Source organism: Polistes canadensis, unplaced genomic scaffold, assembly GCF_001313835.1.
Source record: "Polistes canadensis isolate GaletaPanama2010 unplaced genomic scaffold, ASM131383v1 scaffold_8, whole genome shotgun sequence".
In the NCBI taxonomy this organism is placed as follows: domain Eukaryota; kingdom Metazoa; phylum Arthropoda; class Insecta; order Hymenoptera; family Vespidae; genus Polistes; species Polistes canadensis.
The window spans coordinates 1,771,761-1,790,347 of NW_014569555.1; the positions used below are offsets into that span (position 1 = coordinate 1,771,761).

The following is an 18,587-nucleotide window of genomic DNA, read 5'->3' on the forward strand; positions in this document are numbered from 1 at the left end:
ATATATATATATATATATATATATATATATATATACACACACACATTCTCTCACTCTCTCTCTCTCTCTCATATTCTCTTTCTCTTTCCCCACCGTGCTCGATACTCCTTCCAAGCCCTCTCTTCTAACCCAACACAGCAATAGCAGCAGCAGCAGCAGCAGCAGCAGTAGCACCCTTCGTGCTTTCTACCACCAACTCGGCGTGTTACGTCAGAGGCAGACCGACCTCAGTTTTCTCTCTCTCTCTCTCTCTGTTTCATCCCTCCGCAACATCCCTCGTTACGGCACAGCCGTCGACGCGAACGCCAGTGACGTCACCGTGCCCTACTCTCCTCGGTCGGCTAAATTCATATCGTCCAAGCGCGGCGCATAATAACACATCGATTATCGATGATCTACGTCATCAACGACTACTACGAACTCCCTTCCGCGTTCCTTCTTGCTCTATACTTTTCCTTTTTTTTTTCATCTTCTATTCTCTTATCTCAACATTATATCCCTGTATCTATCTATCTCTCTTTCTCTTTTTCTATAAAGTAACGGCCAATTGATAGAATTAATTCATGCAAATAAATGTATGTAAATATAAGAAACACTTTACATTTGTATATCAGTGATCTAACATCGTTGTAGGATGATTAGATCAGATCGTTTTTTTTTAGATCTAAACTTAACACATATGAAATACGCGTTACGTATTTTATATGAGTAAAAATTTCTCTAGGACTCAGTTTATACGATAAACTGTCATTTTAATTCGTTTGATGTGATTATTTTAATTCGATTAATTAACGTAGCTGATAGTATGATATACATCGATGCGAAATGCAACGTGAAAATAAATTTTAATCGATAACCGTAGTAGTTTAAAATAGCGATGCTTCTCTCTCTCTCTCTCTCTCTCTCTTTCACTAGGTCGCGAGACACTAGTCTGATTATATAACGATGACATAGTGGCTTCTCTTTTGCTTTTACGTAGCTAGCTAGCTAGCTAGCTAGCTATCGGTGAAAAATAGCAAGAGATAGCAGATGTTGTCGACGCGTTCGTTCGTTCGTTCGAACGAAGAGAAAACGGGAGAGCGCCTTTCTCCGTGAATTTTGGCGGTTTGACCTAAATACGTTTCTGGAACTGACAAGCAGAAGAGTCCATTTCTTTTGAAAGCAAAGTTATCGTTCATATTTAGCCACGGTCATGGCAAGAATACCAGCTAAAACGATGATTCGTCTAAGTTTTTTCTTTCCTTTCCTTTCCTATCTCTCTCTCTCTCTCTCTCTTGCTCTCTCTTTTTATTTCTCTCTAATATGAAAGATAAGATCTTATGAAATAGTTCGAACGAGTTGAAACTAAAGAGAAAAAAAAAAAAAGAAAGAAGAAAAAAAACTCGTTACAAGTTTTCCGTGTGAGTTAAACGAAAATAATGCGATGGTAGGAGTTGGTTGGAACAATAGTTGTGACCAAAATGAGGTAAACGATTTAAGTGGTAGGAGTCAACGGTAGAGCCTGACGGTAATGTGTTCGAACACATTTCTACGACGAAACACGAAGTTCGACTCCGTAATAATCGCTCGGTTAACTCTCTCTCTCTCTCTCTCTCTCTCTCTCTCTCTCTCTCCCTTTCTCTCTTTCAGAGAGTTGGTCTGCGTGATGCGAACGATAGCAAGAACGTTCACACGCCGGGATCTAGGTCAAAAGGGAATTTCTTGCCCAGCGAATTCTCTGCTACGAATATTGCTCGCGTAATGCGATATTTCGCGGCGCCAAAGTTTCCTTGTTGGGGTGTTGCGGATTCTGTGGTCCTGTGGTATAAAGAAAAGATACAGAGAGAGAGAGAGAGAGATAGAGAGAGGGAGATAGAGAGAAATTCGAATAACAAAAAGGAGACAAGAAAGAGCAATCGATGAGCCTCTGGCTATGTTTCGTTGTTGACGCTTTTCCAAAGTAGAGGTAAAGGAAAGAGAAAGAGAAGGGTGGTTAAGGTGGTAGTGGTGGTAGTGGTAGTGATGGTGGGTGGGTGGTTTAAGGAAAGTACCGGACACGGAAATGCGCTACAACGTAAGCAGTAACGTTGGCCCGGTACACGAGCCGAGCTCAGCCGACCGGAACAAAGCTCGATCACGATGAGCTGACTTGGCAATTCTCTGCTCGAATCGCCCCGAAACTAGCTCGGTAATATTACTGTACGGCAGCAGGCTGTAGCGACTTTACCAGGCCGACCGGCCACTTAACCCATTCTTTCTGGCCGGCCACGTTATTGATTCAAAAAAAAAGAAGGAAAAACGAAAAAAAAAAAACGTGCACGATAGGGAAAAAACAGGGGAGAAGGAAAAGAAGAAGAAGAAAAAAAAAAGAAAAACTCGAATAGCGAGTGAAGTATCGTCAAAGCTTCTTTAAAAATTAGTATGAACTGTGTGGAAGAAATAGTAGAATAAGAAGAAGAAGAAGATGATGATGATGATCATGATGAGAAAGCGGTTCGATTTTTATTGCTTAGTCTCGTACTTTGAAAATAAAGAGAAAAACGTTAAACGATTTATCACGTAATAGGTATAGTAGAAGAAAAAGATAGATAGGAAGGAAAGAGTTGGTACTACGTTTGGAGGGATAAGATAAACCGGTTGGTTCGTCGTGAAATAAGGTTATGGAGGAAAGCGCGCGAGAAACGTAGCAAGGATAGAACGGAATACGAAAAAAAAAAAAAAAGGAAGAAGTGAAGAACGGTTGAAGTGATGGTGAGGTAGTAGGGATTAGAAAAAGACCGCAGAGTGACGCAGCCAGATGTGTGCCAGAGGCGTTCACTTAACATCAGAGAGCTCTCGAATCATTCCTGTTTTTTTCTTTTTTTTTTTCTTTTAATACAATTGATTTTAAAACGAACAAATCGTCGATCTTTTCAACGTTATAACATACACGGATATAAACTTGTTGTATACGTGGGTATACGTAGAAAATATATAAGTACCGTAAGAAACTTATCGGTTGTCGTCGTCGTTGTAAACGGAAACGAAAATTCTTCTAGCTACATAGTAACGTGATTTCAACGATAAATTAGATTTCCTTTACGACAAACAAAATTGCATTATTTTCATTGGCATACCACTCGTACTACTCTTCCTTTGTCTCCCAATACTCTTCTCCCACTTCGTGCCTATAACTTCGAAATAGGAATACAAGAGTCCTCTCGCAGAAGCTATTAAAGCATTTCGCAAACAAGCTTTACTTTCGACGAGTCGAACGAATCAATGACCCGAATAACGTTTGACATCACACGTAAAGGGAAAATTGAGGAAACTACTTTGTTCGGTGTAAGAAACGATGAAGAAAAATAGGCGGAACGTTAAAACTGTTCAACTAAAGGTAAAATCAATTTTGTCGAGGTTTGCTAAAGTTATCGTCAAGATTAGGCAAAGAGTGTAACCAATGAAAAGTTAATGCTTTAAATTAAAAAGATCGATATTTTCTACAACGAGGAGACTATTGTAAACGTTCGACTTATCGAACCGAAAGTGGGCAATACGAGAAGAGCTTACCAGAACGATGAGCATTAATCGTTAACATCAGCAATTTCTTAGTGAAAAAGGCGGTCGAGCGATTTCCTATAAAATTCTATAAAATTCCAAGTGGATGGTTAGCCAAAGGAGAAAAGGATCATAAGAGGGAGAGAAATAGAAAAAGAAAAGGGAGAGGTTAAGTGACTTGACCCGATACTCTGAATGTTTCATCTGGATATCATCTCTACTACATCGGTCCGCACCCTCTTGACGTCACTGAGTGCATTCGTGACGTCACGCCGCAACGTCACCGCACCGACGCTTGCGGCAGGTCAGGGGTCGTTGCCAGGAACGTATCCTGCGCTCCGCGTTAACCGAAGTGCAAGTCATCCCCTCCCTTTATTCACTCCCGAGCATCCCTTACGAAGGACTTATTACGTAAGCGAATCCCTTGCGTAACATAACTTCCTAATTATTCAACTTTCCGTAACTGTCGCTATTCTTAATTAAGAAGATCTTTTAACCCGTATTTAAGTAAATTTAACATAAAAATGATATTAATATATATCCAATAATATATAAAACACATTTCTATTAACAATTAATTGTAAAGGGAACATTTTTAGTTAAAAAATTGTAACATCCATTTATACACATATATAGGAAAACATTTAATAACGAGAAACTCCGACAATTTAATGAGGAAATCCGAGATAGTTACTCTGGTAACTATGTCACTCAACGACGTCGTAGAATATATCACGATCAACGTGTCAGCGGAAATCCAAGATTAACACTCGACGTAGTTTGATCGAGCCGCGTTAATCTCCTACTTAAGCGAGTATCCAATTACGAAAGGACGAGGCACGTTTCGCGTCTGGCCCGTTACTGGGCTTCCGCGTTTCCTTGTCATAAGCTTTTCCCCCTTGCTTACCAAGTGGTCGAACTATTTCAGCGTAGGGTTGGTTCGGGTTTGGCACTTTATGAGTGGGCTTGTTATCGAAATGCGATAATTTGTTTAGTCAACCACGAAAGCTCTCTCTCTCTCTCTCTCTCTCTCTTATTATCCATATATCTCTCTCAGTCTCTACACCCTGTCCAATATTGTTCGAGGCTTCCACTACTTCCATCCATCCTACACACCCCCAAAGTTCCACCCCCGAGCCGTCTCATCGTCCCGTCGAGACCGACCCTCGTGTTATCGTGCGCCTGACAGGGCTGACACTTTAGCATCATTACGATGTAAATGAACGAGGCAGAGGGACCGTCGCGTTGCGAGACCATCCGATCTGTTCATTATTTTCCACGCTTGAACATCCCCCTTTGGTCACGCCTACCTTTCGCACGTGTTCTAACACGGCTAATCGTTAACACCATTTATACACGATTTCTCTACATATATTATTATTTGTAAAATATCTATGCTAAAATTCTCTTACGTTGTTTTTTGTGTTAACAACTAAAATCATTTGCCGCGTTACATTCTCATTTCTCTAGATAAATTCTAACAAATTATATGGCAGCATTAAACTTTCTTTCCCTAATAGTACGAGATTATTATCTAGAAATGACGTTATTATACGCGAGAGAATAGTTATACGCGGCCTAGATCTTATTAGATCAGTGCAATCAATTTATGACGTGGTTAAAAAACTTTCATCATTTTTTCCTTCTTCCACGACTTTGTTTAAATCTTCTTTTTCTTTGTTTCTCTTTCATATTATACGATATATTATATTGTGAAGTGATTTAATGTTCATGGATACATTAGACGATTTCGTTAGCGCATATATACGTCGATATTAAGAATAAAATGAATTCTACGATACATGTGTTATGTATGATTTTCTCGAATTGGTGAGCTCGTCTCAAAAAAAAAAAAATCAATCGAATCTACAACGGACGTTAGACGTAACCGGTCAGTAGCAATTGGTTTCCTCATTCGATGAACCCGATCGGAAGCTTTTTGTTCTTCTAGAAAACGTCGTAAAAATATCTTCCAAGTATTGAAGACTCTTTTCTAGCTCCTTTGTTTCCCTCCACGCTATTACTCCAAGCGATCCTCACGTGCGATCTCATCCCTTAGGAGGGAACAAACTAACGAGATGAACCGAACGAAAATTTACCGAGTTACCACTAACTTACACTCTCGTAAGTTCACTTACGGAGTTTCTCGAGTTCTTTATATCTATTCGAGGATAAGGAGGAGGAAGAAAATAAAGGGTAACTAAAGAGAGAAAAATACGAAGTTAGGATATATTTTGTCCCAAGGATTATTTTTAGGTAAAAGTAGGCTTAACTTTATTTTTCTAGATGTAAACTTTACTTACTTCGACCCTCGTCCGTTCGTTGCATATTAAAATCGTTGCTACGCGAACTACCTTACGTGGTTGCGTGACGAAAAAGAAAAATATATATATTTCGCTCGATATATACCGCTTACTTTTAAAGTTCTTACGTTACTTTGATTATTCTTGCCAATTCGTCTGAAAAAAAAAAAACCATAAAAATAAATAATCGTAATAATCAATTAAAAACTTTCAATTTTATTCGAATTACATATAATATATCTCTAATAAATTTTCTCTATAAGTGAATAAATGTGTGTTACGTAAAAATATCATATAAATAAATGAATAAATCTAAAATAGATTTTATGAATGATAATCACAATCTAACGATGAGCTTAACGCCTCGTTATATATTCCATAGTAGAAATAGTTTCCTTTCTCTAATTATCTAAAAGCACGGCTCGTTAAAGTGATCTTAAACATGGCTATGTATATATACATATGTTTGTGTGTATGTGTGGATACTCTAGCCTCCTGATAGAGAAACCTCGGTAGTCAAAGCTTCCGGTCGATATCACGTCTGTAGTAGTAATTATCTTGTGGGAAAACGCGTCCCTCTAATCAACTACGATTTGAATCGGTTTCGGAAAGGGAAGAAACGAAGAAAGAAGTATAGGTATCTGTAGTTGTTTAGAAGAGACGAATACAAAATCACCGTGTTCTTTTATCTGATATTTGCACATACATATAGATATGTATATACGTTACGAGAATATATATGGGGAGAATAATGAGCGTTATCAGCAATGACACACATGCTACTATTCTCATATCATCTCGGTATCGAGATCGTTATCTTCCATAGCTCGTTATTCATGAATAACACGCAACACAACACACAAACACAAGTTGGCAGCTTTAAGAGAAGCGTATCAGTAACACGTGGTATGATGATAGAACACAATCATAGAATGTAGTCTCATAAACGATGAGTATCGATACTTTACGAACAAATCAGCCAATATGAGCGAATAATTTACAACAAGTTTGTCTCTAATCGTAATGCTGCGTTATTGTGCTTTTAAATTTTGTGTATCAGCGAATAGATTTGAGAAAAGCTTATTATACAATAGAATTAATCTTTTATTTATCTATTATAATAAGTTTGTAATTTTTATTTAAAAGGATTATTCTTCGTTAGAAATAATGTTATTGCGATGAACTTAAAAAGGGACGTGTATACGGGAGGTAGGATCGATTACATAGAACTGTGTTCGTGACGTTTGATCGGTCAAATCGAACTCTCCTATTCTCTTTGAACGCTTTCCTTTCTCTCTATTTTCCTCCGACAATGCCGTAAATTTTACCCTCTACAAAAGGAGCTGTTAAAGCGTAGGAATTAAGAGAAACACCCATTAAACAGTTACAATGGTCTGATCGAATAGGTTGGCGCGGGAATTACGGACTATGTAGTAGAGCCCTGCAGGTCTATTGGACGTTTTAACGTCTGAACCTGAAATAAAAGTGAAAATAAATGGCATCTTATAAAACGAATAAAATATATCTCTACGATTAAGAAAAATACTGATTTTAATTGAATAGAGCGTCGAATTAATGATACAATTTAAAATCGTATAATAGGAATAAAAGTTAGAGTATAATAGAAGGGTGTAGGAGGGGAACCGTAGTGTTATTTTTTTTCTTCCTTACAAATCGTTGAATTTCGATCAAAAATTCTCTATAGCAATTCGATTTGTCGCGTCGCATCGCGGTCTCTCATTACGTCGACTACTGTTTGACGTAATCGGCTTCTAATTGGAAAGCAGCCACGTGTTGGCACAACGAAGCTCGCCCTTCCGCCGAATCTCTCACGAAGATTAGATGACGCGGAGTTGGTAAGAGATTAGATACGCGCGAGAGATTCCTGGGCTTCACCAAACTACTCCACTGTCTTTTACCGATCGATCGTTTTATCCCTTTTCCGAGCGAAACTTTAATACGATATATCATTTGTTGTCCGGTGATTGCCCTTTTCAACGTATTTTCTTTTCAAAGTTTAAGTTTAAGATGAGCTCTATGAATTTAATTAATTTGGAAATAGTTGTTTGGTAATGTTCATGGATGAGTTGCTGCTACTGATAATCTTGGATAATTTCGATGTGTCTTGAATCGGGTCTATCGTTTATCATATTCGTGATAAAGCGGTCGAGGGTATGTAATTAATCATTATAATGTGTCTATAACAATCAAGTGGAATTTGTTTGGGCGACAAACTATGTCCTACAATATCGAATATCCTCGTAACCTGCAAACGTGACTATGTCGTTCGAGCGTGCCTCGCAAGGCAATCGTTGTGTGCCACCGTGCTCGTTACGCTTGAATCTCTCGTTATCATAGTCGACACTGATTCCTCTCATTAAACGTAACATCACCGATGACAGCTGGTGTCACTGTATTATCGAGAATTTCTATGAAAGATTCGCCGACATACCATACTACCTAAATTTATTATTGTACAAGATATATATATATATATATTTTTTTCCTTATCCTAGTTGTTTATTTTTATTTTATTTTGTTTTCTTTTTTATTTTTTTATTTTTCTATACTTTTTTTTTGTTGCAATTCACAAAAACTAATTGTTAAGCTCTAAAGTTACGGATAACGAAGAGCACTTCGATTTTTATTTTCTATCAATCAATCTATCTATCTATCTATCTATCTATCTGTTCCTTTTTCTCTTTCTCTTTTACTAGAAGAATAGAAACATTAATTCGACAGTTATAAACTGTGAAACGAGCTATCTAGTGTCACTGTCGTACTCTCGAAAAATGTTTCGTAACGTCGACCGACGACGTAATTGGGTTAAAAACGTTTATAGCGACGCGTAACACGAGACTGGAGAATATGTTGTATGTATATATTTTTATATATATATATATACGCACGCGTATACGTGCATTTATTATATAGGTATATACGTGTCGAGATATGGCAGAAGAAGAAATGAAAAGCGTCGCATGCAGATGTGAACGATGTTTAAAATCAAGCACGAAGCTTTTCGATCCCGGTCAAATGTACGTATTATTATTTTATTTTCTTTCCTTTACGTTTCGCATTTGGAAAAATCGTTTATGGCACGGGACACGGGCTCATTGTTTCGTTTGAAAGACACCGACCATTACTTTTAACATGCTTTATATACGTGCACGACATATTATTTATAACGTATGGTTTCTGAGATAAGGACATATTCTCGTTGAAAAACTAACGAGACTGGATTTATTTCGCCCTTTGCGAATTCTTTAAAGAAACTATATTTCTTCTTATTCCCTGACGTTCCTTTTCCCTCTTCAGGGAATAATACCTTCTCTCTCTCTCTCTCTCTTTCATTTGCCTTCCCCTTATTTCATTGTTTTTCTATTCCTGTATTTTTCTTCTTTCTCTTTTACTTTTTTTTTTTTTTTCAAAGTATGTTACTCACGTTCGTTAATTTTTCATCCTCTCGGGACATTGGCGGGGAATTGATATTACGTATAATTCTGAGATTTTTCTTAAAAAAAAAAAAAATAAAATAAAAAAAAGAAAAATTATAAGAAAGAAAGAGAAAGAAGGTAATATCGTTCAACTATTTACCGTGAGAAAGCACATTGAAAAATTCATCGTTGAAGTAGTCGCAATAAGTTCAACGCGTACAGAGCTCAAGCTAACAAGACAAATTTTCATCCGAAAGCACGAGTAACGAGGTACAGGATTAAATGTCGAAAGAAAATCCACTTATTGTTAGACTCGTACGTAGGAGTGGCGCACGAATTCAACGAAGTTTTAGAAAAGAGTTAATGAGAAAGAAAGAGAGAGAGAGAGAGAGAGAGAGAGAAAAAGGAAGAAATCGATGGGCACTGAAAAATATTCTATCCCACTAACGAATTACTACCGTCGCGTCTTTTTCCCCCCTCCCCTTCCCCCTCCATCTAAATCTTTTTTTTTTATTCTTTCCCCTTTTTTTTATGTTTCTTTTTACCATCTACTCGTACCTTCTCTTATTCCTTCTTACTTTAGAATTCGACATGACGGCGCATAAAGTCGTTTCGCATTGGGTATCCCGCTGCGAGTGAAATTCTTCCTTCAAAATTCTAGCTAGGAAAAATATTTTTCTTCGTTTGAAATACGTCGACGTTAGTCTATATTATATAGATTTCATTTTCAATTTTATTTATCATAACGCATTTTGAGAAATTTGTGAATAGTTACGCGACGTTACTACGATTTTTAGTGTGAAAATTAATAATGATTAAGAGTTAGATGTAATCTCGAGTAAGGGAATAATATTGTATTTGAACGAGTCCTACTAATGTGAAAATAATATCTAGAAAAGTATGAGAACGTTAATATTTTTGGCTAGATTTAACGCGAAGATATTTAACTCGTTTAGATTCGAGATAAAAGGATTAACGGATTTGGCGAGAATAATAGGATAAAAATGTAAATTAGAATAGTAGTCACTTTGACAAAATATTCCTAATGCGAGATTTTCGGTGGTGGAAAAGTTTCAATCCGAGGATCCGCGATACTCCTGGGTAAAATTCCTGAAAGCACGGAATTTCGAATAAGTCGAACAATAGCTTTCATTAAATCGCCAAAGTATAGCCCGAGAGTTAGCGAAACTTTCTTACAATCACCCAAGTGGTGCTCTTAATAAAACTCTGTTACGAGATTATATATTTTCCAGTTTTAATCTCCCACTTCTCTGGTATCGAATGGTGGGAATTCCAATGGACCAATATTTAACCAACATTACACTCGAGATTTTCAAATTTGGATTTTAATTACTATGACCAATTAAGGAAAATTCATTTTATGCGAGTTTAACTAGCAACATCGGTAAGTAGTTACATCAATTTTCAAAAATATATCGGAAATGTTTCATTCTCGGTTGTAATTCTAGTTTGTTCAGGCCACACACACACACACACGTACACACACGTATACACATACAGTGTATTCGAAGATTTAACAGTCCGACCATAAACCGAACATAATCCTTTCTCTATTTGTTCGACTATAGAGTACATCCTTCTACTTTTTCCAAATAATTACTTCCTTCTTCTAGAAACACACGGAATACATTTATTCGAAGGAAACTATTACTCAGAGTCATGGTAAACCTCTCAGGAGATAAAAGCGAAGGAAGCGGACCAGGATGGGAAAGGAACATTGGAGAGAACCGGAAGGGTGTAAGATCGTCTCTACGGAGAAACGATCTGTCTTAAGAGAAAGTTCAGAGTGGTCTTCTTGGTATCGTGTCACGGGTTAAGTCCCTTCGGGCCTCACTATAGGAATACCACTAGCGTTAAACCTTACGGAAGGATAAATTTTGCTCGATCACTCTCGATACCTTAGAAACTTTCGAAGGATCACTTTGCGAGGCTAGATCGGTAAGCAAGGATCAAGTTTTGTAAACTGCCTCCTCCCACTCTCCCTTCTATTCTCCCCTTCCCACCCCCCGTGTTTGAAACCCTCCTCTTATCAAGCTTAACAGTCCTACTTTCGCGGAGGAAGAAACCTATCAAAGAAAAGAAATAGGGGGATCTTATGCGATCTTTGAGCAGAACACACCTTTGCGTTAATTCTTAAAAGAAACCTTATCACAAAAACGGGGAAAAAGAATAATAATAATAAGAAGAAAAAGAAGAATAAGAAGAAGGACAAGGCCGTGACAAACTTTCCGGTTACTTTGACGAATAGTCTTGGGTGGTATCATCTCCCTTGACTCACAGGGACTCCAACGACATTTTTCAAAGGGTGATAAATATACAAAACCGCGCTATGGCTGCCAGGAGAGCACCGGCCACTACCCTCCCCCCTCTACTCCTCCCGTCTACTCTTTTTAACCTCTTTGGAAAGCACCGATGTTCCTTCCCCTTTTTTCTTTTTTTTTCTCTCCCTCTGTCTCACCCCCGTCCCGTTTTTCCTTTCTTTCTTTCTTTTTCTTTCCTTTTTTTTTCTTCTTTCTTTCTCTTTCTCTTTCTCTCATTCTCTTTTTCTCTAACATGTTCTAAGCTTCGCACATTTCCAACGATGGCACCTCGTCGGTAGCCCATCGCGTTTACTCTACTCTCCGTTATCCCGATGCCATCCGCCATTTATTATTCCTCATGAAAAGACGGGCCGTCGGGACGCATTGAAAATTTTTCGCGAGTCATTAAGAAGAAAAAGCCTCGGATTCGGTCTCTCCTCGTACGCCTCGAGGATTCGCCCTTTTTTACTCTTATCCGTGCAAGAACTCACAACCCCCTTTCCTTTCCTTTCCTTTCCACTCTTTCTTTTTTCCTTGCTCTCACTCTCTCTCTCTCCCTGTCTCTCTCTCTCTCTCTCTCTGAGAAAGAAAAAAAAATAAAAAGAGAGAGAGAGAAAAGCAGCGTCCGCCATTAAATCGACGTCTTTTCGTCTCTTAAACTCGAAGCGAGACGACGCGTAGGGACTTTCGTGAGTCAATGCAAGATTAAAAATAGTCAGCTCTCTCTCATTTTCAACTTGCTACTTTGCATTTCCATCCGAGTTTTACGGCCCCTTTTAATTTTAAAGAACACAACCCCTTCACTTCACTCCCTTCCGCCACCTCCCCTCCGACTACTGTAACGTTGAAAAGTAAAGAGAACGTTGACTTCAATTCAAAATCTCTTACCACGAAAATATCGACTCTTGTTCGTGTTTATTTTCGATAATTTAAGAAAACGAGGGTAAAAAAATAAATAAAATCAAATGACGTCGTCTCGTTCATGGATAATTGGTAAACATGAGCTGGTTCCTTCTTTCCTTTCTTCTTTCCGTTCATCCAGTTTGTCTTCGGACTAGCAAGAGACAATTAGAAGAAGGCAGGATAATTAGAAGAAGCTTACTAGGAGAATTTAAGGGATGGTAGGTAAAAGAGAGCAAAAGTCAACGGGTAAGAGGTAGGTTTAGTTTAGTATGCAAGAACTCGCACTAGCTTCCATGATAACCGTAATTCTAGGCTAGTTTTCGGTCTCCGAGTCTTTCTCGAGCCTCCTCTTTTTATACTTTTTACAATAGTATCTGTTGAATAAACTCACCCCGTGCCAAGAATCCTCATTCCTCTTAACGGGATTCGTTCCTGTAACAGATAACAACAATAATAAGTATTTCTAAGGTAACAACAATGATTTTATCTTAACGCCAATTACACTTATCGATTTAAATTTATATTTCTCTAGAATATCACAAATAATGATATCGAAAGAAAAATTCTCTTATTCATTTCGTATTGGAAAACTATAATAACCACACTTGAAATATTATATTACCGAGTTTCCTTATCGATAATTATCAATTATAGTTGAAAAATAATTTAAGGGTGATCATCCTCTTTACTATCACAAGAATTTCTTATTCTTCTTCATATGAAAAAAGAAGAATTAAGAAAATAAGATATTCGAGTTAAACCAAGGATCATTTTCGTTAACCAAAGATCGATAACGAGGTATGAAGAATCAAAGTTGATAAGAGGAAGGATAAGAGGAAATAAGGAAGGAAGGAAGGAAGGAAGGAAGGAAAATCCAAGAAGACGCTGTCGCTAGTCAACGATACCTACAACCTTTAACCCCCATCGCATTGGGGTGGCTTCGGTGTTCGCATTCGGTAACTGCCGTTGCAATTACCACGAATTACGGTGATAATTACCGCCATTATGCGGTGCAGTAATTTTGGTAATTACTGCGGTAAATCGCGGGCTCTGATCTCAACACCACCACCACCCTCCCCCCCCCTCCCTATCCTTCTTACCGTACTTCCTGTCACAAGTTTCACGTTTGCCATCGGTTTTGCATATCTTCTTAACAAACAAAGCTTTTTTTTTAATGATATCTTATCAGAAGCTCGAATCTTGTCTTCTTCTTCTTTTTTTTTTAACTTTTGTATTCCTCACCTTTGGGAGAAAGTAAATCTATGATATAATCGTTTAGAGCTTTCAATGGGTGGAGAAACATTGGCAAAAGGTGCTCTTGAATTCCTTAAGGGTGCTTTGTATCTTCCTGTCACGTGCGAGTTACTTAACTCAAGGTACATGCTGGGAATGTAAAGGTCCTATCGAAAGTTGCCAATGTGTTTGAAACGGGAATCGGCGAAACGCGTTACGCTTTTTAATGTCACTTAAATTTTCTATTAACAACGATTCTAAACAAAATATTCTTCTTCCCATCCTATTGTTTTACTTTCAAATTTGAAACAGATAATACTTTATTATATATCACACGAGACCGAAATTTTTATTGCAAAGATTTATTAGATGATTCTATCGGAAGGAAAAAAAAAAAGAAAAAAGAGGAATAATAATCATAGGAATTATATTATGTTAAGGTTATTAAACAAAAAAGGAATGAATTTAATTGTCCGTTCAGAAAAATACGAAGACGCGTGTTAAACGAATAAATGTAATAAATCAATTCTCGTATAATAATATAATTCAATAATGGCACACACTACCCGCATAAAGAAAGAAATAAAGAAAGAGCGTAGAGTAAGTTTTATCGAAGTAGCCTATTTATCTTTCTTACAAAACAGTTTGAGAGCAACTCCGTCATAAACGTACGCTAGGTACGAAAGGATCCTGGCTCTTTCTCTTTTTCTCTCATTCTCTCCATGTCTGCCTCGCTTGCAAGTGAAACTGGGTCGTCGAGATTGATGGTTTCTCGTAGGATCCTCCCGAAATAATCGTGACATTCATAAATTTCGTAAACATTGTCGGGTGAACAAGACATGTTGGATGAATAACATTTGTATTTTGCAAGAGGAACGATTTGAAATAAAAATTTTCGTCTTCTTCGGGGGGAGGGGTGGGGGCGGGCGGAGGTGGAATAAAAAAAAAAGAAAGAAGGAAAGGAAGAAAAGCTAAAAAAAAAAAACAATATACGGTAAAATTATTCTCCGCGAACGATATTAATATTTAAATCAGTGTTATTTTTAACGCGAAAGAAAAAAGAGAGAGAGAGAGAGAGAGAGAGAAAATAAGAAAAAGTAATAGAATAGAATAGATGGTAAGCTTGAAATAACGAGAAAAATGTCGGGACTATGAGACATAGCAATTTGGTTTGCACGAGCTCCTTCTTCGGATTGCATGCTTTCATAGAATCACATTCGCGACTTTATCTGTCCAATTTTCAGCCAGTATCAGCGCGTATCTAGTATTCTCGTAATTTCCTACTGTCGTCCAGCTTTCGGTTATCAACGAATTGTATATTACCCGGAGGTAAACGCGAGGTAAAATTGATGATTCGAAAAAAACAACGAAATGTTGCCAAAGCTTACATGCAAAGTGAGTAAAAGAAAAATACACGTCGATGGAAGAATGATAACAAAAAAAAAAAAAACAAGATAACGAAAGAAAAATAAAAAACAAAAAAAAAATAACAAGATAGAGAAAGAAAAACAACAAGAAAGAGCTATTCAAACGAGATAGATAAAGAAACTCATGTGTGCCAATTTTGAAAGGTATACACGCAACCATAGAAGAGATGGAATACACCACGCTTTCTCTCGTTGCTTTATAAATAAATATCAGAAGCCCTTCGTGAAACGCAAACCTCATTCCTGTCCATCGATATCATATTTCTTTTTATATTTCTGTTTTTTTTTTTCTTTTCTTCTCTTTTTTTTTTTTTATTTCTCATCTATCTTTTTCTCTCTTTTCTTTCACTATATTCCGTGTGTGTGTGTATGTGTTTTCGTTTATAACGCGGGATTATGTAGAAAAATTGCGTCAACGACTGTAAAAAGGTAAAAGACTGAAAAAAAGAAAGAAATAAAGCATGGCTATCAAAGGATCGTGGAACGGATTAATTAAAGGGTATGGTTGACGAATCACTGAACAGTGACCTCAACATTGGCCAATAGAAAACACATAAGCTGAACTATCGTCGTTGTCGTCGTTGCCGTCGTCGTCGTCATCGTCGTTTCTACCTTTTATAAGCCTGGAATTTGGACGATTCGTAACCGTTGTGGGAAAAGCTTTTCAAATCACTCAGGAACCCTCTTGCTTTCTCTCCCTTGTTCTTCTCATGGTCCCTCTGTGCAGAGGACCAGTTTCGGTTCCACGTATGCGCCGTATTTAATCCACGTTTTACGCCTCGCTAGCCGGGAAGCGTGATTCAATTACGTTACGAAGGGAAGCCTGAAGAGTGGGGGTTGTTAGTCTCGAAGTCCTGTACACATATACACTCACACACATACATACACGTACACACAAACTGGCAGGTTCACCCTTTCTAGCCTACCTTGTCCAATTCCCCTCTGGCAAACGTTAGGACCGTTGAAAACGAGAGATCGCTACGTTTCTCCTAAACGTGTAAATGATCCTACGTGTGTGTTATTACATATGTATGTATATATGTATGTATATATGTGTCGTACGACGAAATGGAATGAAGGTGTTGTATCGTAACTAGGATGCTCGTTTGAGAGAAGTAAGCAAGGGCCGTGAAAACGCGCAAAAGTGCACGAGCTGAATTTTGAATTTTGACAACGACTGACTTGAAAATTAATTTCCGCCCAGGACGGTACACGATAACGCGTCATGTTTATGAAAGTATTGTCGTACGGTGATATGACGCAGTTTTAAGCTATATAAAATACTTACCCTCGTTCAACTTTATAATGGTACTAGTACTAAACTCTGGAACCTTTTTATACACCAAACAGCTGATATAGTGCGAGTGGGGTGGTATCGGGTAAACAAAAGATACTCCGTCATTTTTTCCCCATATTATAATGGATATTTCATATATAACGTTTAAATAACGTTGAATGATATTAGTGGGTACACGATGATATTGTTTCTTGCTCGATTTAATCCTATGGGATTCCGGTATTTCAAATTTATCAAGGATTTTGTGATATTTATTGAACAACGCTATACACGCCTGATGAAATTTTATGCACGCGTATTCAAATCGCGAGCTATTATCCGGCATATTTAATATGAAAATATTTGAGTTTCGGTTTTAAAACACTCGAAATGAATGAATTAACAAAATTAATACGAAATCAAATTAAAGGTAAATACGAAGAAACGCAAAAAAAAAAGTAGGTTGTGTTCGCGGTTTAATAAGCGACACACGTAGAAAATCGTTTTGAGTTTTATTCGCTTGGTCTGCTTTTTTCCTCTATCTATTTCTCTCTCTCTCTCTCTCCTTCTCTCTCTGTTTTATTTTTTAGGTCGAAAATGTTGGGGGATATAGCGATATCGTAAACGCTGCTGCTACGTTGTCAGTCCCACGTGCGGAAGGACGAAATAGTACAGCGATCAATGGGTCAAGTGTGTATGCAAAGCGGCTATCTAACTGCGAATGCGACTTCCATATATGTACAAGTCTAAATATCTACGTATTTACCATTGTCAGAAAACAAAAAAAAAAAAACAAAAAAAATACATCCCTTACACACGTCAATCGAGCTTTTCCTACAACGCCGACTAAATATTCGTTTCGGAGGTCGAATTGTTCTCTTGTACGATCTCTTGTATAATAAAATTGTAAAACTATTAACATGTCACACTATATACATAACATCCTTAACAAAAAAGTATAAAAAAAATTTGTTAACAAAATCATAGATATCAATATGTTTAAGATCAAATATCATTAAATTCGACATCAAGAAATAAATGTAAACTTAGCCATGCTGAAGATTAACTCAATACAACTTTATTTTCCGTAGGACGATTTTACGATTAGTATCGTTGAACTGTAACTTTCAAAATGAGTCCACAGTGTAAACGATATCGCAATATATTAAAAAAAACAAATTCAAAAAAACCCGATAACCCAGTGACTGTGTGATATCTTCTGTGTCAAGCAAAAAAAAGAAATATAAGAATATTATTTCTCTCTCGTTCTCTTTATTTCTCTAGGTTTTCTCTATTTCCCTTCCTGTCTCACTATCTCTCACAGTTGGACACCGAAGGAGATAGGTGGTTAAGGTAAAGAGGGAGCGGCTGGATTATCCAGAGAGGATGAAAGGTCGCGCGGCTGAATTCCTTCGTGCTCGTGGGTAGGCAGGCGGTATGGAATTACGAAGTTTAAGATAAAATAGATTCGCGGAATCTGAAATAGAAAATTCCCTAGCTAATACCACGCCAGGATTCCCATTCTCCTCACATAACCTCCGTCATCTTAGAGTCTTCTCTTTCTTTCCTATTTTCTATCGCATTGGCTCTCTCTCTCTCTCTATCTCTATCTCTATCTCTCTCTCTCTCGCTTTTTCCTTCGATCTTTTTTACTACTCTCTTTTTCTATCATTTTCTTTCTGTCTTTTTCCCTTTCTTTTCTTTTCTTTCTTTCTTCTTTTTTCTTTCTTTTTTTTTTCCAAGAGTACACAGCAGTGACGCGAAAAATGAAGGGAATAATCGAAGGTGAATGAAATCGGTCGAAAGACTTCGCATTTTCTTCCTCTTTTTTTCTTTTTTCTTTTTTTTTTCTTTCCTTTAATTTGTCTTTTTATTTTCTCTCTTCTTCTTCTTCCTCTTCCTCTTCCTTTCCTTCTTTTTTTCACTATTTCTAGGGATAATGATCGAAGAACAGAAAGAGAGAAAGACTAGAGTAGAACCTCCAATCAGTGCATCGACTTTGAAATCTACTCGAATCGAGTGCAAAATACGAATTCCCTGCCGATGACCGTGTTGTTTCCCTTCGATTCGACATGATCATTTGTCCCCCCCCCACTCCCCACTCCTCACTCTTCCTTATCTTTTATCTCTTCAAACGCGCGTCGTCAATTATCGTTTCTCTTCCTATCTTA

The 18,587-nt window shown here is 37.5% G+C and overlaps 1 protein-coding gene across 14 annotated transcripts in view; it reads right to left on the reverse strand.

Annotated features, from left to right (window-relative positions):
• LOC106791553 (protein turtle) overlaps positions 1-18,587 on the reverse strand; it is a 222,452-nt gene that overhangs the window by 116,720 nt on the left and 87,145 nt on the right. For all 14 annotated transcript variants that reach the window (XM_014757329.1, XM_014757378.1, XM_014757314.1 and 11 more), the window contains one exon: positions 12,872-12,912. The gene's annotated coding sequence lies outside the window, so the exon portion shown is untranslated. The remainder of the gene's footprint in view (positions 1-12,871; positions 12,913-18,587) is intronic.